Here is a 23140-nt window from a genome sequence, read left to right on the forward strand (position 1 = left end):
CACCACAAGAGTTAGCATCCACAAAGAGGTGCATTGCAGCTCGAGCAGACTCTATAAATAACAGGTTCTCTATATATGCAAACACTGTAAGTTAGCACATGCAGACAGTGTAATACAAAGCAAGGACAACTTGAATGAAAGAATTAAGAGGCAGGGATAGCTGTGTACAGATAGAATTAGATTAGTACACAAAAGCAGTAGTTACATAAATATTTTGTATTTATACAAGTAATCCTGTTCAATTAGTGACATATATCATCATCATCATCAGCTCCCTTTTCCCATTTTTTTACATGGGGTCCGAATGTTGTGTTAACTACCGCCATCTCTTTCAGTTCAATGCCACAATGCTGCCTTCTTCGACTCTCATGCCTGACTGTTGCAAATCTTCTCTCACACAATCCACCTCTTTGCTGGATGCTCTCATTTCCTCTTACCTTCTTTTTATCTGTTCCAAATCTTTTTCACCAGACAGTCTTCGGCTTTTCTGCACATGTGCCCAAACCACTGTAATCTGTTCTCTTTGATCTTTTCTGCAACTGGAGCTGGTACTTGAAGAGTTTTGTCTTGTCATTGCCTTGCAGAGTGATAATTTAGCTAGGGAATAATTTTTTTGTTGTTGCATTGTACTTGGGGGTCCTTTTTTGTTATGCTTTTAAATTAAGAGTACTAAGGTCATCCATCTTGTGGCATAAGGTGCTTGCCTGGTTTGTCTCAGCTGGGAAGCACTCCAGGGGGGCTCAAAGTGTAGTCATTTTATTGTCCAGAGGGTAAGGAGTTAAGTTTCACTTTCATTTCTGCTTCTACAAATTAGGTGTATTTGCACGGACCTGTTCACCATGCAGCGGCAGTTGTCAGTGCCCCCGCACTGATCCAAGCACCTGAAATATTAAGTTTCCTGTAAAAGTAGTACTAAGACTGCAAGCTGTAATTTAATAAAGCATTGCACTGAGTTAAGCTCATAGTATCCAACAGTGTATACGAGAGATGTACATACAGAACTTCCTTGCAGGTAAAAATCTTGCATACAAACAAGGTTGTCAAGAACACACACACACATCTAACACAGATAATGTCCACCACACTCATAGAACATCCTGTGCTGAGTCATTAAAAAGTAATCTTAAACCTCAAAGACCTCCTAAGCCTGAAATCAGCAATCACTATCCTTAGCAATCTCTAAATTACACACCAAAATCAACACCAAACACCACACATAAGCCTCCACTCAATGGACCTCCAAAAACAAACACCATAAGGCTAAATGACTTCAGACATATATCTCTGGACTAATTGAAGACAGACATTATGGACTTCTCTTAATATATGCCTTAGACCAGTATGTGTCTTGCATTGAGCACCATTCTACCATCACCAAGAATGATGCCACAGTATGAACAAAAAATGATTGACTTTGCAATTACGAATACAGACAATAGGCAAAAGACAATAGGCAAGAGGGGGCTGGAATTTTTGGGAGAAATCTGGCAAAAGAAGAAAGGTATTGGGAGCAAATAATTAGAGAGGGAAAGGTAATAGAATGGGAAGAGGCCAAGAATTTGTTTGTACTGCAGGCTAGAGATTGCCTTCCCTATCAAGGATTGATAGAGTATAGGCAAAGAGAAAGAAATAGGGGGATCCTAAGCAAAATACATCACTGGTGGAGGTTTTAGTAGAATCTAGAACAGAAGCTGCCATTAAAAAAGGAATAATTAGTAGGCATACAAAATATTGCATGATAACTATAAGAATCAATCAGAGGAGGTTAGAAAGGATTGGGAAGACAGACTGGATAAGCAATTCACAAGGAAACAATGGGAGGATATATGCATGTCTCCCAAATATGAAACAATGTCTAGGAGATGTAGGATCTTTGTTTGGAAGTGTTTACATATGTATTTTTATACCCCCCAGTAGACTCCAAAAATGTTTTCCTCAGGTAGACAGCAAATGTTGGTGGTGTGTTATGAAAGAAAGAGGCAACTGGGAACATATTTTCTGGGAGTGTAATAAGTTGCCAGACTTTAAAGATTCCCTGCAGTCTGCTCTGTCAGAAATACTGGGTGAACAAATTGATGTAACTAAGGAAATGATTTTTTTAGCTATGATACAGAATCGGAATTGCCTAGACATAGTAAAGCCTTGCTGATTCTAATTATGGTAGCTGCCAAAAATGCAATTATGAGAAAATGGAAATCAAAGTCTAAACCAACTTTACTTGAAGTAGTGAATATAGTAACAGAGATAAAACAACTGGAACTGGGATCTTTAGAAAAGGGAAGGAGCAAATTAAATAGAAAAAATGGGCATACATACAGAGGAGGAACAATGTTTAAAAGAAGACAGGATAAAAATGAACTATGTATTGTGTGACTGAATGACTGGATAGATTACAAATTATCTATAATGTTTGCAACTAAAATTATGTCAATATGGTTTGTAATGTATAACATTTGCAACTAAAATTATGTCAATATGGTTTATTTTCATTTGTATAAACATATGATTGCCTATGTCATACATGATAATTTATTAAAGATATTTCTTCTTTAAAAAATTATTGACTTTGATTGTCTCAGTTTCTGGCATCAATCTGGGGGAATTCAATATCTGTCAACCTGGAAGAGCATGGTCAATAGACCACATTGTTTTTCCAAAAAAGGCCTACACCTGTCCCCCCAGGCTTCCGGATTTTGTCTATAACTTTATTCACCCTCCCCTAGAGCCTTTTCTATGTAATGCCAAAGTAACAAACCAACCAACATAGCAAATAAAACCCCAAAGAACCTAAAGGTGTTATGCTCAGTGCTAAGAGTCTTAACAAGAAACTCCACAGCCTACAAGCTGACCTCACTCGGGAAAATATAGACATCTGTGCCATTAGCAAGACATGGTTTAAAGCCACAGAAAGTACTCTGGCAGTGCAAGGATAGCCTTCGTTCCACACATTTAAACCATCAGCCAGACAGACAGGGACTAACGTTGGAGGTGTCGCAATCTACATTAGCAACAAGCATACCTCATGGTTGGTTAAACAGGATGATACCCTGGAGTTCAACCACTTGCAAATCACCCTAGACGGAGTCCCCTACCAAATCTTAGTAAGCTATATGTCAACATCTATGTCACACGAATCCAACAACTCTTATCTAGACCAACTGAAGGCACATAAGAGCCAGTATTCCATATAGGGAATCAGGGCCGGGTTCTATTATTACAAGACTTTCGCCACAATAATCCAAATCTTGTTAAAGGGTCTGAGCTGTCATGAAAAGCAAAATGGCAGTACTCCGTGCTAGAAGTGATACACAAAAAAGCTATTTTGAAAAATCAACACTATGGAGCACATATGATGACATGCCAATACACATATATCATACCAACCATGGACACTACAGAATAAATGCTATGATTTACTCCAGGGTGACTATCTAAAAATGCAAATATTAGATGTGCTGCTTGAAGTTGCTGAGGTCCACAATAGGAAGCAAATTGAGCATCATCTCTGAGACCAGGAAGTAAAAAGAATACACTTTTGCAAAACTGAGACAGCTTCTAAAGACCAGGCTAGTTGGAATAGACAGATCCATAAATGAAGCTTTTTTAGCGGAGAATTTGTGACTTCAAGAATATAGCACAGGGCAGCATGTCTCTAATATAGTGATCTTACATTTCTGTAATGGCTATCTGGACTATGGCTAACTGGTAGAAGTGTCCACACTGCCTGCATAACTAGCCCCAGTCATGAGTCATGATTGTCGGACAGTACATGCCGGAGTCATCTTTTTATCTACAGTTTTAAGCACATGAAGGGGTAAGATGGTGAGATGACTAGCAATTTTCCTTGTATATCATTGTATTTCATAAAGATATATCAATGTGCTTCTAAGTGAAGCCCGGCTTTGTGACATAGAAGGATAAAGCCCTGACTATGACCTAGATGACCTGAGTTCAAATAGTGGCTCAGCTGCTGGAATAGGCAGGTAAGGGAGGGTAGGAGTGAGCAGCTGTTGTCACCTCACCCATCCTGGGAATCAGAGTGCTGGTTTCAGCTGGACTATCACTACCACACAAATCGAGACTTGCATGGCACTAAAAAGGCCAGAAATCACGGCAGGGGCTAAACTAGTGATGACAGCCCTCATTAGCATGAAGATGGAAGCATGGGTGCGTATACATGCGTACACACACACACACACACACACACACACACACACACACACACACACACACACATATATACACTCTTGCACATGCACACACACACACACACACACACACACACACACACATGCACATGCACACACACACACACACACACACACACACACACACACACACACACACACACACACACACACACACACACACACACATACACTCGTGCACATGCATACACACACACACACACACACACACACACACACACACATGCACACACACACACACACACACACACACACACACACACACACACACACACACACACACATACACTCGTGCACATGCCTACACACACACACACACACACACACACACACACACACACACACACACACACACACACACACACACACACACACAAACATACACACTCCCTCGTGTGCATGCATGCACATGGACACACCCCCCACCACACTCACATATATGGGGAAAGTGTGATGCACGTGTTCATATCAGCCACAAGGGGCAATGTTATGGCCTGGGGCAGAAATGCTGTCATTGTCAAGATGCCATTGAGGGCAAAATCTACATCCAAGACTGCCTGGATGACAGCCCCAGTGGTTGCCACTCACCTCTGTGCTGGGTTACGCAGTATAGAGTTAAGAATGGGCTCAAAACTGATAGAAGGAGGTCTGATGGTCATCAGGTATAGATGCAAAAAACTGTTGTCAGTGTTTCATTGTAGGTCAGGTCTAGAAAGTGAAGATGTACAAGCAACATAATAGTGATTATGAAAGCCCTCCATAGATGGGAGGGTCTTTTACCATATCAGGATGTCATCAACTCTCTCCTTAATAAGTTTTCAGAATATCAATGCACAGACAATATGTGCTTTCAGGATCTAATGGGTTCCTGTTTCAAAAGGAGCAGCTCCAACAATGCCTTCCTACACAGGTAGTTAATGAGCTTGCATCCCTAGGCAAAGTATCCACATTGTCTAATGTACAGCAGGGCACATGCCCAGGGATATATTTGCACTTATCCAGAGCTTTTAGAACTAGGTGAGACTGGACCTAGGTCATGTGGAAGAGATCATGGAGAGCTCTAAACACAAAATTGGTATAGAAATACACTTCTTTATCACACCTCTCCTGAGATATAGCCATTTTGCTAACCATCAAGGTTATAACATATTGTGGTCAAACAGGACTGTGCCAGAGAACTAACTTCCAGCAGAGGGTCTTGGATAGTCAGGTCTAGAGTATCATGCAATGCCTTATAGCAAGCACTGACCTCCTTGCATGCCAAAGTGGAATGCCATCATGCTCTGATGTCATCCCAAATTACTTTCTCCAAGGTATGGATAATAAATGGATACTCATGTGTCTTTCACAGAATCTACTACATGATTTTATTTACAAAAGGGACATGGTCTTGAATACAGTTGAAGCTTTTCCTTGTAAGTATGCCGTATGTCAGAATGTGAAGATATAAGGACAAAATGTGGCTGGATTAGTGGACTCCATGTATTTATCCATCTTAATGACTATACAGTCAGGGTTCTCAAAAATCATCACTGCATCCACAGTGAAAAGGAGTACTGACTACAGTACTAGTCCAAATGGAGAGAGGGGTCTGAATGGAGAGATGATGTCAGCAAATAAAGGAGGGTATTATTGCTGAAACTGAATTCATCCTCAAGTCTTGGTGAGTACCTTCGCTAGGTGGATCATGTTATTCACAAAATCTCACCAAGACTACACTGATACATAGACTGCATTTATATAGCATACATCATGGACAGAAGTAGGTTAAAAATTAAAAAAATATAGCTGGGTGAACAAGACCCAGGATAAAAAAGTGCCCAATCCTGGTAAGCACACCGGTGACAGGACTGGGAAAGATGAGAGTGTAGAATCCTCAAAATATGGAAACATTCCTACAATGGGGCCAGGCCAGGCCCAGGGGGAGGATGCCCCCCCCTGTTGTAGAAGGAAGTAGTAGTCCACAAAAATCACAAAAACTGATAGGCCAAAGAAGAGCCATAGAGACGATAAAGTGGATTACTGAGAATAAGAAAGAAATTATTTATTGTTACTATTATGCAAAAAGCCCAGAATTTCCAGACACACGATATACAAAATGGTTAAGACAGAAATTAGACTGATTCTAAGATGGCCACCAGCTATATAGCACATACTTCAGCTTGCGCTATATAGCACATATTTCAGCTTGCTCCAAATACTAGCTATGAATCTAACCCCATTTAAGGCTACTGCTGCTGCAAATATCTACAAATAAGCATTTCTCACATAAAACAATTTCCCTAACTGAGAGAATCTTATTTTCAACTTCTGAGTTAAAAAAACAAGAAATACTTACCTTAGATCTGGGGGGTGACTAAGCAGTGATTCCTGTACATTTGCTTGGGCCTGCAATTAGCAAGTAGCAGCTATAAAGAAGAAAAGAAGCAAGTTTTCACACAACAAAGGAATAATGGAACAAATGGAAACACACACGTCTAAGACAAGAATATCTCAAATTGCATCTCCTGAGAAAGAAATTAGCACTAAGAGGCAGAAAACTACTAAAATACAAACTGAAGCTGCAAAGCATCAACTGAAACAAAAAATGAACAATCATTTGACATGGAGGAATTAAAAGCAGCCTTGATACCTCTGCAAACAGAAATACAATATTTTTCTTCAAAACTCACAGCATTTGGAAACAACTTAGATCAAATAATGACAAGACTAGATAAAAATGAAGCTAGAATACTGAGCAATGAGACAAAGATAGAAGAAATATAGAAAGTTACCTCCATCACTGAAAGTTCAGTCAAAGAAATGCAACAAAAACTGATTGATCTAGAAGCTAGAGAAAGAAGAAATAATGTATTGATCAGAGGCATCCCAGAAAAGTATGAACAATCACAACTAACTAATGTGGCAAAAGAAATCTTTGATCTCCTTCTTGACAACAAAGAACTATCTCAAACAATTGTCTTTGAAAGAATACACTGAACTTTAAGGAAATCTCAAACCCTGGATGCCCCCAGACAAATATATGCAAGGATTCTAAATGCTTCACACGCTCAAGCAATAATTCAAGATGCAAAAAAAAAGAAAATACATTATATGGAATGGCTGCAAGACAACTTTTGCTCAGGACCTGCCTCTACAAATCAAACAATTAAGACAAGTTCTATCGCCTTTCTGCATATACTTAGTAAGCAAAAATATAAGATTTCAAAAGAAATATCCAGCATCTACACTTTCAATACAATGGCTTAAATTATGCAGTAAAAAACAATGAAGAAGCAAAAATGGCTTTTCTTAAAGCCTTTAAAAAATTAACAAACAAATTAACATGAAGAAATGTGGTTTTCACTGAAAACGTATCTAATACAAATAATTTATCCATCTAAACATCCATTCCTGCTAAATGGAATCAAACGATAAATTACTTAAATTACCTTCTTTCTACCTAAATCCATTGCTTTCCATTTAAACGTTCTAAATCCAGGCCTAGGAGTATTTCCACGCCGCTGCGAAAGAACTATGAACTCCCATAATCCTTTGCGACCGCAAATCAGGAAGAATAAGCAAACTGAGGTCAAAGGAACATCTACGGCATCCATCTAAGGCCAAAACAACTACAAAAAAACATGTTTGCCAAAGAAAATGAACAAAAGGCTTCTACATTTCTGAAATCTTTGGAACTGCTCCTAAAGAACAAAGAAAATGAAGAATTTCGTGCCAACGGTGATTGGAAGGTAAATCCAGCCTAGAATTAAAGTGCAGCAGTCTGAACATTTATTTACAATATAATTTTTTTTTCCTGTATATTTACAAACTGGACAAATAAAAAACCTTCTGGGTCAGACGTTGTAGCAGATGCTGTTGCTGCAACAAATAACTAGTCCTTATTAGATCTTATAAAGTATGAAGTTGGGTCTGTTTTGTTTTGTCTTCTTTTTTTAATATATTTTTAATATGCATCTAAAAACTGTAAGCATACTAATCTAGATCAGCAGAGGCTATGAAAGATTATTGATATTATTGTCTGATTAACACTATAAATGTTAGATGTATATGTGCTTTATACATATAAAATAAATGGATAAACAGGGCTATCACTGATCCTTACAGTAAACATTAACCCAACAAGTAAGAACTGCTGTATAATAAAAGAAGGACTGTCTTGGAAATCATCAAAATAAGGAACATGCGAATAGAAACTGACAAACTATAACAAGTCATATTCACTATGTTCATATAATCATTTTCTTTGTGTGAGTTTGAAAGAAATGCTACGGTATGCTTTTGAAATGTACTATATAAAGGTTTCCTACAAAGTTAGATATTTCAGTTTTAGTTAAAGGCATTTTACAAAATGCTCAGGCTAATTGCTTTCAAATGAAGAAAGGGTTAGTAATCATATTTTTTGCTATTATGTTTTGCTTGGACAAGCTGTTATGTGTGTTGCTCTAATTTTGCTGGGACTTAGAATGTCAGGATTTTTTGTAATATAGTTGTAAATGTTCTTGTCACACTTATATACATATCATTGACCTGTACCAAAAAACTCTAAGAAGATTTTAAAGTTATATATGTCCCTATATATATATATATATATATATATATATATATATATATATATATATAAGCTCAGAAAGTCAGCATTCTGTTAAATAAATCTCTTAGATGGTTTCTGTAGATTCATGGAATGTAAAGGGCTTGAAAAATAAGAAAAAGAAGAATCTATTAATGCATTTAAATTTTAAATCTAAGGCAAAGATAATTTTCATTCAAGAAACACATGTGTTGAAAGAACAATGAGAGAAAGATACAAAAATAAATGGGTGAAACATATTGTTGCTGCTGGTGACAGTACAGCTTCTAGGGGAGTTGTTACAATAGTTAAAAACTCATTTGATGGCATTATAATGAAGAGTAGCTACGACCCAAATGGTAGATGGTGTTATTGTGAAATGCCTATGTTTAAAAAAACTTTCTTAGTCTTAAATGTATATGCTCCATGTTTGCATCAATTAACCTACTTATACGAGATATATAGAATTCTAGAGAACTTTCCTATTTATATATCATAGGAGGAAACTGGAATATGATAATTAATCTAGAGCTAGATAGAACAAATAAAGATAACAAGCAATCTGCTCAACTTACTACATTAATAGCTAAAATAATGGAAGATTTTAAGCTAGCTGACCCATATGAAAACTATAGAAATAATCCATCTACTAGTAAATTCACTTATTTTTTGCTATACCACAAGTCTTGATCTAGAATAGACATATTTTTAATATCTGAAACTTTACTAAATAATGCAGTTACCTACAACAGTGACCTTAGAACAATATCAGATCATGCAAAAATAAACATTACAATAAAGATGGTTAGCTCCATGCAAAGATTCCAAACACTAGTGAACTGGACTTTAAATGCTAACTTAGTAAAGGAAAAATAAGTCTTATAGGGAATCATTGACATTCTTAGTCAAGCTAAAAATAACCTAGAGGTAACAGATATACCACGATATTCAATGGTAATGGACAAAAGCCACTATTAGGGGAATACTAATCCAAAAAACGTTCTCTATAAAAAATGAAACAAGGAAAACGTTATAACAATAGAATCAAAATTAAAAAGTATAGAGTCAGAATTACAAATTAAACCCTCACCAGAACTTGAAAGTCAAATGGTTACACAACAAGGACAACTACATGAAATTCAATCACAACATTACTCTATCAGTGAAATTAAACTTCACATATATGCTGAATGGGCTCAATCCTCCTCAAGAGCATTGGCAAGAATCATAAACATAAAAAATTCACCTACCAAAATAAAGCAATTAAATTACAATAACAAAACTCTAGATACGGATGAAGAGATTATAATGGATTTTGAAGAGATTTATCAAAAACTATATGGCCTACACGACCAGTTTAATGAATAATTATTCCATCAATTCACTGAAGAATTGAAATTTCCAGTATTGAATGAACCACAAATAAATAATCTTAAAGCCCTATAAATGTAGAGGAAATCATTGCTGCTGTAAAAAAGTTGAAACCAGGTAAATCACTAGGGCCAGATGGGTACATAGCAGAGTTCTATAAGACTTTTAAAAAACAAATAGCTCCAATACTATTGAAAGTATATGAATACGTAATAAAGTATGGTATCAAGGACCTGTATATCAACAACTCAAAAACTATACTCATACCAAAACCCCAATCTGATGCATCAAATCCAAACAACTACAGGCTGATAACACTCATATATATTGATATCAAAATTCTATCTACAGTCTTAGCTAGAAGAATAAAAAAAATCTTACCTCTCATTATATCTTCTAAACAACTAGGTTTTATGAATAACAGACAGGTATGGGACAATACACTAACCACTGATTCAATCATCAGTTTAAAAGTGAATGATAAATGCCCTAGCTATGCACTATCAGTAGATGCATCTACAGCTTTTGACAGAGTAAACTTTATTTTCTATTAAAGATACTCAAGAAATTTAGCATTCCTGAAGAATATATAAATATGGTGAGGGCCTTATACAACAATGCTACAACAACATTATCTATAAATAAAAAGCAATCAAAACCTATTCAAATCACTAAAGGTACAAGGCAAAGATGCCCACTATCATCATACCTGCTCAATATATACATCAAACCTCTCCTCCTTAAAATATCACAAAGAACTTAAAACCATCTTATGAATGTTTCAAAAATCCCAATAAAGTTTACAGCTTTCACTGATGATCTTAATATTTACTTTGAATTCCCTAATACAGATTTAAACAAGATCTTAAACTCCATTGAAAAATTTTCAAAAGTATCTAATTATGCCATTAACCCAAACAAATCCGTCATATTCCCTTTGAATATTTTAGGACATAAGGAATTCTATTTCCCTGAAACTGAAATAAAAGTCAATTATAATCTCAAATATCTGGGTATCATGTTTACTCACCCCGAATCTGATATGACCATACCTCTCAACCTGGAAACATCAAAAATCTGGACAAGGCCCATGAAAAATAGGTACAAATATGTACGCTGATTAACATCAAATTTGCATACATAATTATGTAACCCCACTCATTCCAATGGAATTGTGGGATACCAACTTTTAAACACAAACTGAAGAACAGATAACCAAAATATGGCACCAGAGTCCCCCTGCAGCCATTCCAATGTCCCGCTTTACTTCTACAATGATTATTTGGATTTTATTTTTACATTTTATAGCACAATGCAGTGAATGCACAAATACTAAGACATCTGCTAAACAAAGCTGCTAAACAAAGCAATACTGTCTCACAATGAAAATAGACTTGGCATTAAAACTTCTCTGCCATTGAAACTCACATTCATTGAAATAACATTGAAACACATACACCACATTCAAAGAAAATGCATCTGACCAGTAGTAGATAAAGATTACCTTTTGGCTGTTTTCAAATCATTGGCCCCTTGCACACAAAACAAGAAACATACATGTGTTCTTTGATACACCTTCCTGACTTTATTAAATTATATTCCTTGTATAATACAGCACACTTGTTAGACAGAGCACATTTAAACTTATTGTTTGAACATTTTTCCAGTAAGCAATGAAACAAATGCATGAACCAATAATGACAAAGCTGCCAATTCAGAACATGCCCATCATAAAAGTCCACTTCTACACCCACACAATATATATATATATATATATATATATATATATATATATATATATGGAGTAATCATTCTTGCAACAAATTTTAACTATACAATGCATATAGGAAATTTCATTTATGTTATTAGAGGGACCTTCTTTGTGTTTATTATGTGATGAAGGCTACTTTCCAGTTTGTTTTGTCAAAGTAGAGGAAGACAAGGAGAGTTCATCTTTTATTCCAGTTCTAAAACTGGCCAGCAATCTACTAAATGCAGTTGGCCATCTCTGTGCAAATCATAAAATGTCAGAATCTTGTCAACTTTCAATTTTCACAAGGACGCTGTGACCCACTATATCAGAACTTCATTAGCCTTACATTTCTAGAACACTAGGAGACAGTTATTAGCTATTGCTGACAGATTACATCAGGCAGAAGTCAGAAGTTGATACTTTGATACAGTTTACTAAAGAACTCAAAGCTTTTCCTGTAATTATTTCAACAATGCCAACTTCATCTAGTTTAGAAACCTGAGAAACCAATTTTGTATAATCGACACATGCAAAACGAAAGAGAAAAAGAAAAAAAATGTCAACTACAATGGAGTGATCCTGCAGTCTACCAGAAAAAAAAATAATCGGCCCGGTTTCTTTAAAACTGTCCTGTGCCTTCAAATCACAACCTCATGTTAATTAGCCATAAGGCCATGAATGTGTTTAAAAGTTGCAAAAATTATCATGCAATGACATCTTTAAATGTGTTAGTAAAAACTCAGACACACACACCCCTCTTAAGAGAAAGAATCTGCAGCAGTACCTCTCAACAATCCGCAGAACTGTAATCCTAATCACTCTGTAGCTAAATGCACTGTCCCCAGAAATATGGATAACTCTGCAGCTAAACTCCATCACTGTGTAGCTAAATGAAAATGGCATTAGCTAAGCGAATAACTCTGCAGCTAAACTCAGTGGCGGCTGGTGACTTCAAATCAAAGGGGGGCTGCAGGAGACAGCTGAATGGGTGTGGCCAACAAGAAGGGTTGTGGCCAACAAGGGGTGTGGTCAACTAAAAGGGGTGGGGCTATGGTGCAATGGGATCAATGCTTGACATACTTATTTACATGAAATAAATGCTCAGTCAGTATGGCGCATGCTGAATACTCTACACAGCACACATTGTTACATACACACATTGGTTTGAACACTTACCTCTGCGGTATACTGCAAACAGTACTTCATACTCCGTTTCTGCACCTGAGGAGAAGCTGTGGTCTGGAACACATCAGGTCATACTGGATTTCTCCCACCCCCTTTTTCATGGAGGCTCAAAAGGGACATTTTAAGTTTCCCCAAGCAAATAATTTTCACGTGACCCCCAGCTGGTTCCAAATAAGTGCTTGTAGTCTTTGGTGTTCCTGTTAGGGGTTTGCCACATCAGATCTGTTTCCATTGGTTCCTGTCCTCTGCATCTTGCTCTGTCACCACATCACTTCCTCTACCACAACCATAAATCTAACCTTACGAGTCCTTCCTCTTTTCTTCCCTGGCAGCTCTATCCTTAGCATCCTTCTCCCAATATACCCAGCATCCCTCCTCAGCACATGTCCAAATCAACACAATCTCACCTTTGGGCATGCCTTCCCCCTCTTCTAGAGCCAACAGTAGCCTCCCCCCAATTTCTGCCAGCACCCTTTTGGTTAACAGTACTGGTGGTTGTCATTGTTAACCCGGGCCTCGACCAATCCTGTATCAAAATCTGTATTGTTGTCCAACAAAATTTTGTCAGGAGGTTATATGTGATGCCTTTCCTGACATAACCCTCCCCATTTATCCGGGCTTGGGACCGGCACGAAGAAATGCACTGGCTTGTGCATCCCCAGTGGCTGGGTTACATAAGTGCTTGTAGTACTAGTAGTACCAAATAAGTGCCTCTTGTGTTCTTCTGTGTATTGTGTTCTGTTACTTATAGATAAAGTCCATTCGTCTGTCTTTATTTAGTGCAAACTAATCAATAACTCTGGGGTTGAAGTTAGTTATACTCAGCGTTAACTCCTTTCCTATGGAAAGCATAGCCAAAGCATTCAATCTGTCTTTCCCCATTGTAGAACAAAGAAAGGTTTTAATCCTTTTCAGTGTTGAGAAACACCTTTCTGCCTCAGCAGTTGACATTGGTGTGGTGGCTATAATTAACAACACTTTGTAAGTCTGTGAAAACACACTGGTTAAGGAGTTGTCCAACAAGAATTTTAACATCTTGACTGCACTGCCAGCTGCTTTAAAGTCTTCACGTTGATACACCACTCCAAGTTCTGTTCTAAGTTGTCCCCTCAACAGGAATGGATAGTTGTCCATTGTTCCCGTGAACAGATTTTCTGGAAACTCTTATGTATGTTGAAAACTTTCCAGGCAGAAGTAACTGAGAAGCTTGAAGATGGCCAGTTTGTTGAAATCGTGATGTTGCCTGGAACTTTACGACATCACACACTTCCTTTGCAGCAATTGGCAAGGTCTCATGCAGTGGTCGGGAAGCTGATGGCCCTTGTCTACGTTTTGACCGTATGTTCTCCATCTGTAGATATTGCTCTGCAATACCGTCGATACCCAATCTGACACTGTCAATTGCATCCAAAAATGTATGAACATCCTTTTCAACAGCAGTTGCATCTGTGGTACGACACTGAAGTTGCCTGTACAGAATGTCAACATGGGGCAAAATTTAAATTGCCATCTTCAGCTAATCGCAGTAGCCCATTTGCTTCCAGTACAGTTGCTGCAGCAGATGTAGGGCTCTTGTACAAATAATTAAAGCACTCTGCCAGCGACTCCAAGTTCTCGTACACTGCATTTACAGTACAGATGTTAAAATTCCACCGTATTCCTGACACTCTTGGCATGCGTCGTGATACTGTACTATCCAGAGCAGCCTGTCTTTGAACTGAACGATTGAAAAGGCTGGAATTCCACCAAGTGTTAAAAATGTCCTTGCTTCAGTATTCTGTTGTGTGGCTCTTTGCATTACCAGATTAAGTTGGTGGGCATAGCAGTGTACATAGTAGGCATATTTAAACCCTTCTCTTATGATGGCCTGGACCCTATGCTGAACACCACTCATAACAGATGCATCATCATAACTCTGAGCAATCACTTTTTCATACTGGTCTCCCACTACTTCCTTCAACTGTTCTCAGCATACCTTCTTACCTTCTTTGAAAATCCTCTTTATGTCCAGACCACCTACTCTCACAAACACACCTCAACTTTCATACATACTTCTCCCATGTTACACTCCAATATTACTTTTAACCCCAACTTTCTTCTACCTAAATACCATAGACTCTCCCACTTTAAGTATGTCCATTCCAATCGATAAGAAATTGAAACTACAAATCTTTCTAAAGAGCTATTTAATAACCAAACCAAATTTTCCTACCTTACAAGATGGAGACATCCACCCTAATCCTGGGCCAACTCATCCCTCTTCAAATTACTAGACCTAAAATTAATGATACCCTCCTTATAGGACACCTTAACATTCATAGTATAAATAACAAAATATGTCATTTGCATGCCCTCCTAGATATCCATTCTTTTGACATTCTCTCTCTCAGAGACATGGCTAAAACCAGATACAAAAGATACTGATATTATACCCCAAGGCTATAATATAGTAAGACTTGACCGATCAAAACGTAAAGGTGGTGGAGTAGCAATTCCTTTTAAGAATCAACTAATTATCTCTACCCTTCCAACTTATCCTATCCAGGATTGCAAAGTAGAGGCCATCATAACAAAACTCCAAATAAACACCAAGAAATCCCTTTACATTATCTGCATCTACTTACCACCAGGAAACAATATACCTATACTAGAACCCTTTCTTAGCTGGGTATCTACTACTTACCCCCAAGAAACTATAATTCTAGGTGACTTTAATATAGACTGGAATACTATTAATGCTGATAATCCTTCTTCTCATATAAACCTACATGGTTTCACCCAGACTATCACTTCAACCACAAGAATCAACAAGCCTAATAATAAAGAGAGTATTTTAGACTGGATACTCATAAACAAAGTCAAACGGGCCTACAAAGTAGGAACTCTGCCAGATGATATAAGTGATCACTCTTTAACCTATATTACTAGAGAAAAGACTGATTTCCTAAACCTCCCTAACATTCAAAAAGTACGCTCTACCAAACTTTTTAACATAGACTTATTTCAAACTGAACTCGGCAAATGCAACTGGAGCCCCTTAAAATCTCTTCCTCTTGAAAATGCAGTATTATACTTTAATACTACTTTCTTATCCATTCTTGACAAACATGCTCCCGAGCGCACCATCAGAATGAAGCCCAATATTGCCCCATGGCTCTCTAATGAAACCAAAAAGCTAATTCTCTCCAGAAATAAAGTCTGGGCCAAATGGAGAAGCCATAGAAATTCCCTTTATCTTCTTCATTTCCGCCAACTTAGAAACTCGACTAAAAAAGCAATAATTACTGACAAAAAAAAAATTCTACTGTAAACTTCAACAAACTCATCATAATAATCCCAAACAGTTTTGGTCTTCTATAAATAGACTCCTTTCCCCAGGAACATCCAAAACTCCCACCCCTCTTAATGCTGACCCAGACACTCCCCACCTCACTACTAATGCTTTCAACTCTTTTTTTACTGACACTATTCTATCTCTAGCTAGACAACTTAGCACCAATAACTCCTGCCCACCAATAAACCAAATAGACTCTTCCAATAACTTTAAACTACAACCTATTCCTACTTCTTTCATCTCTAGACTTATTCATAAACTGAAGCCTTGTACCCCTTCTGCTGACAAGCTCCCTTCACTTTTTCTCCAAAAAGCTGCCAAAGTAATTGCTTATCCAATATCCATACTTATAAACAGGACAATCCAAGAGGGAACCGTCCCAGACATCTGGAAAGTCTCCCATATTATCCCATTACATAAAGGTGGGAATTCCATTGAGTACTCCAACTATAGACCAATTGCCCTCCTTTCTCCGTTAGCAAAAATGATGGAAAAATGTATTCACCAACAACTCTTACAGTATCTCTCTCTAAACAACATTATAGCAAACTGTCAGCATGGTTTTAGACCACATCACAGTACTACCACAGCTCTCCTATCCTTTGCAGATACCATAAATAGGAACCGCAACAACAACCTTCTCTCCTCTGCTCTCTTCATCGACCTCTCTAAAGCTTTTGATATGGTCAACCACTCCATTTTAATTAACACTGTTATATCCCTCTCCTTTGATAATCTAGCCATTAAATGGTTTAGATCCTACCTCAGCAATAGACAACAAGCAGTACTTTGGGAAAACCAAATTTCCTCATTCATACCCGTTTCCATCGGTGTACCTCAGGGTTCTATTCTAGGACCTCTTCTCTTCTCCCTGTTCATCAATGATCTCCATTCAGCAATCCCTCAAGCAACCTGCATTCAATAGGCAGATGACTCCACCCTTATCTGTTCTGCTTAATCTCCTAATGAACTTTCATCTATTACTCAAAATGTCTTCAACACAGTAGAAACATGGTTCACCAGACGTAACCTCCTTCTCATTGCCAAAAAAACTAAACTTCTCCTTTTCTCTCCTACCACACGGTCCACTCCCTTAGACTTCACCATCTCCTCAAATAATGCCACATTCATCACACCTGATCCAACAACAAAACTTTTAGGAATAACTATTGACAATAACCTCTCCTTTGATCAGCATATTAACAACACCATTAAAACAGTCAACAGAAAAATAGGATCCTTATATAGAATTAAACCTTTCCTAACCTCATCGTCCAGAGCCAAGATTGCCCACTCCCAACTTTTGTCAACTCTTCTTTATGCCTCACCAATTTTTACCAACCTTAGGAAAGCCAGCCTTAACAAACTGGCTACTTGCTACAACAACATTGCCCGTTTTGCCACTGGTAACCCTTTTAGAACTAACCACTGCCTCAACCTGAAACAACTAGGCTGGCTAGAACTCCAAAACCTTCTGTTAATCCCTCAACTCACTATTGCCCATAAAATACTATACTAAACCAATAGCACCCCTATACTCTCTAAACTCTTAATCCCTTATAATAACCTAAACTCCCTTCGCTCTTCCAGTAAACTTTTGGCTACTTTAACAAAGACCAATAATTCTGCTGGTGACTGTCTATTCAATAATACTGTAGGAAGGAACTGGAATCTGCTTCCTAGCGATATAACACTTATCACATCATTGCCTCTCTCTAAACATAAAATCAAAGATTACTTCCAAAGTCACTGGCTCTGTTCCTGTAAAAAATCTGACTAATCTTTTACCCTTTCTGCGCTTTTCTAATACTCTACTTTCTTTCTCTCTTTTTAATGAGTCTTGTTTCAATCCATCTCCTTTCCAGTTTTTTTTGCTTTCCCCCTGCTTTAATTTCTCATATCTGTTTCATTTAACTTTACCTTCACTTTTCTTAAACTGCTTCCTTTCCTCCTCTCCCACTAAAGTGTTTCTTTTTCTCCTTTTTTTATAAAGTTTAAGTTCTATGTAACATTATAAGTCGATCTGTTCTCTGTTTATTCCCCTGTATTTGATGTTATTACAGCTAATATTGTTATCCTAGAAATGTGTTTCTTTTCATGTGTAAACAATTTTTGTTAGGTACTATTTTATTTATCTTCTCTTCTGTGATGTTGGTTCTTTTGTTTTGTTTTGTTTTTTGATTACTTGTTAAAATTTGTGTGGAGCTTTTCTCCCCGGGCCTGTACTGAAAATGGAAATATATCCAGCTAGACTAGCCCGGTCAACAAATGTAAAATAAAAATAAAATAAATAAAAATAAACTGTTGTTTTATCACACCAGCAATATGTCCTGCTGTCTGTCCAAGTGGTGTAAAGTATCCCCAAAAACGTTCCACCACCTGTCCATTGACAACGTAACGGAACACAATAGCCATTTGCTATATCCCAGCAAAATCAGTGGTTTCATCTGCAGTTACTGCTATAAATTTTGCAGTACGAATCTCCTTTTTTATTTCTTCTCTGCATACTGTTAGCATGCAGTCCAGGAGTTCATTTTGAATAGTTTTTGATGTTCCTTTGAAAACAGTTGAAGTTGTCAAGTGGTCATTCAACTTCTTATCAAACTGGCAGCAGAATTCTACCAGTGCCCGGAACATTCCTGGATTCCATGACTCTTCAGACTCATCATGGCCTCTTAAAGCTGCTACTTGTGCACCACACACCTTGATGCAGTCTATTAAAACAGACAGAACATAACGGTTGTCATCCACTTCCTTGTTGTGTCTTTCTACTGTTGTGTCTTTCTACTGATAACTGGTATCCACTACTTAACTGACACCTGATATCCACAGTTCCCAACACTGCTAGACTCATTTGGTTGTCAAAATGTTTAGCAGACTGTTCATGCCTTCTGGACTTTTCTTCCAGTCTCTTCAGGTCATCCATACCCTTTGATGTCCAGGCATCCTCTCCACCAAACAACAAACATGGGAAGCAGTACAAGCTGTTTGTTTCCTCACAACCACAGATCCAGGTGTGTTTGTCATACACTGACCTGTTGAAGCTGCGTGTGTATGTTCTTGACCTACTTGTACCTGCAGACTCTATCTTCAGATCAGGTGTGGGTCTTCCAGTCCTTTTGATTCTTAACTTCTCATTAAGAGTCAACTCTTTAAAATTAATAGATTTCAGATAGGCCACTGTAACACTCTGCTCACTCTGTTCACTCATTCTGGTTATCGTAGTTGTTGCAACTCTGAAATGAAGATATTGCAGAAATGATTTAAGTGCCACTGTTGTATACATGTTAAAAAGTACAGCTTCAGAAACAGCACTCATTTCATTGACAGTCTGCCACAGCCATGACCTACCAACTATCTGGCTTGGCCTTGCTAGGATTAAAGACTATTAATGCATTTGTGATGCACACACTGTCACAGCTTACATTGTCTTTGCAGGACTAACAGGGGCAGTCATTCCATTGCCCCCACTATACTTTCTGCTTTGATCCTTCCAGCATTAAAATATATCTGCTGCACAGGGACCGTAGTCACAGCCTGTATGCATATTGCTTACTCCCTCAGACATATTAGAGTTTTGCAAAGCCAGAATTACAATACTAAATGGTTATTTCATTCCAACACTGGCTACATGAAAGTCCCCCATCCCAATAGGCTACCAAAAGTACCTGTCTCAAACCTCTGAAATCAGAAAGCAAAACAGTAATGAACTGCAAATGGCTGCATTAATTTAGTCGCACAGAAATGGTAGTTACAGGCTTGCACAACGGCAGACTTTACCCAAATAGTTATCTTGCAAAGCCATAACTGACAGTAAACAAGGCCAGTCACCCCAATGAATTCACAAACACCCCCCCCACCCCCCCACCATTACCTAATGAAGTAGCTGCTTTTTACTGGTCAGGATTAAAGTACAAATACTAACAGCTGCATTGCATACTTTCATTTTGCTGACAGACTCACTATCGCAGCTTGTGTGCATCAGCCAAGTACACATTTCATTTTAAAATTAATTTTACTTACCAGACTTTCTACAATAAAACATGGTTTAACAAAAATTCCTTGACCCCACCACCACACACATACAAACCACACTCAGATTTCAGAGCTTCAGCTTCTGGTCGATCTTACTTCAGTGAAATGGACATTACTGTTGCAAATGTAGACAGAACTGCAGCTATTCACACAAGCATTGCCCCCAGCCCAACTCCCTACCCAGAGAAACTGCTTTCAACCTACAATGTTTAAGTAAAATAAATCTCCATGGTTGCATTTCTTTCACATCACAATAGCCAGGAACTTGCACATAATCTTACTTTATTTGGTGGTGTGTCTGTCTGTGTAAACTACAGGCTATTTCATTTCAGAGACCTATTTCTGACAAAATGATCTAAAATGCCCCAACAGATGTCCTAACCTCCAGAAAGAAAGACTCCTAAAAATGGCCAAAAATATCATACTGTAACCATCATAGTCATGTACAAGCATTTTCACATGCGGTCATTTCCTTATTTGTATGCACAATATCTTTTAATTTTATTTTCCAGAAAAGGAGGATGCATACAGAGTACCAGTCCCAGACCAATACACATATAACAGAAATGATATTCCAGGCATTCCATTTCACATGTACTGATTCTGAAGTATTCAAGTACCACAGATACTGATTTAAACACAATCCATGTGTAGTACACTGCCTGCTTATTTTTAGATTCGAATGCAAGCATTCTACCCTAATTAAAATGTTAATGTTATGTTTTTCATTTTCTTATAATTATAGCTACTCTCAGACAATACTGGCAAAAAAATATATATAAATAAATAAAATATATAGAAGTGCAGTAGTCATGCTAATGACCCACCTCCTAAAAAGTACTGTTAATTACACTCAGACGTCTTGTTCTGGGGAAAAAAATGTTGAGTACAACAAAGTAAAATATAACACTGCAAGTTTAAGAGGGAAGCACATCAGCTAACTTAGATAAATGTGTCACTGGACTGCTTGCTGTTGCTAAGTTAACCACTGAATATGATCACAAGTACACTAAAATAAACACATGAAACATTAATCCTCAGGGCAGGGTACACACCTGGACTGCCATAAACCCATAAAAGTCCGTATTTTCTTCCTGCTGTAACTAGCAAGCTATTCAGCTTGTAGACACACTGTCTCCAACTTCATTTAAGAGTGTGAAATAATTTTATGACTTAAAGCCATTTACTTTGTGCTGCTATTTTTGTGGAGGGAATAGGGAATAGAATCCACAGCCTTCTGATCTTCCAGAATCAAATAAGGGTTATTCTGCTCTTAAGTTAAGAGTCTTAACACTGTATAATTTCTTATCTCTTGTGTATAATTAATCTGCATCCTTTCTGTAAAGTTGGTGCAATCTGAAGTGGGTCTTCTCTGAAAGAGGGGGAGGGCCAAATGAATGTTTAACTACCTCAGACAGTATTGTTTTGCCAGGTGTAGCCTGAAGCCAGCATGATTCACTGGAGTGTATTAATCCATTGCATTAGTCAATCATTAAATTTGTTCATCTCCAAGACATTAGCTTTAAAATACTTTAAAAGCATTATATATATATATATATATATATATATATATATATATATATATATACACACACACACACACACACACACACACACACACACACACACACACACACACACACACACACACACAGGATATGTCCCTCAAGTTACCTTGCATTTTGCTACTTTAGGTGCAGAAACCAAGACTGCGAAGTGTGTAAACATTTATTCTTACAGGGAAAAGAACATTCGCTAGCATTCTTTCACTATGCTCAAAACCACAAAAGCTGGTACTTTAAATACACTGCTTCCCTGTGTGCCAACAAGCTATCACTATGAGAGTCCAGTCAAAACAAAAATGAAGTGGAGAAGAAAACAATATTTCAATGCCTTGGCTACATGACAGCTTACTTAATATCTAGATGGGAAGCAAAGGCTGTGAGGCATGAAAAAAATAAATTACTTTTAAATATGTTACTGGAATGCCAGTCAAAATAAAGTATAAAAAAGCAAGCAGCCAACAAAATGCATTTTCTGAATACACAAAATCAACAGTATAAAAATGACAGAAAACCAGAACATTTTGCAAAGTAAAGGACAGATTAAAAGCCATGACTGTACTTGTGTCTACCTTGGATACTCGAAGTGCTCCTTGCCTGGACACATCTAAAGTCACTACATGGGGGAGTGGGGGTACAACAAGTATGTCACAATTTGAAACGTCTCTGGCTGATGGCGATGGCCCTGACACATTTCATATACTCTCAACCTCAGAGCAAGAAATCTGGATAAGGCCATAAATAAAAGTAGGACAAAGGTCCAAAAAATACAGACCATTTTTAAATGCTGCTCTTACAAACTTAGAAAGTTCAGTAGGTCTTGCATCAGTATGAATGTTCTGCAGGGTATGAAATCTGAAACTCAAAACACCTGTCAGTGAACCTCAGAATGTTGCAGAAATGCTCATCACTGTTGCTTAGTTTTCCAACTTGTAAAATAGCACCGGCTTTATGCAAAGAAAAAATCTGAGCAGATAACTTTCCAGCAGATCTTTATATCATTAAAAAAATAAATAAAAGGTATGGTTACCTGCTCAGATGACTGTATCATTCTGGCCTGACACATTCTACCTGCAAAAGCATTCCATTTATTTATTTTTAATGGATAAGTGAGATAGATCT

Source organism: Protopterus annectens, chromosome 2.part1 (genome assembly GCF_019279795.1).
Source record: "Protopterus annectens isolate FY-2018-M chromosome 2.part1, PAN1.0, whole genome shotgun sequence".
Taxonomy (NCBI): domain Eukaryota; kingdom Metazoa; phylum Chordata; order Ceratodontiformes; family Protopteridae; genus Protopterus; species Protopterus annectens.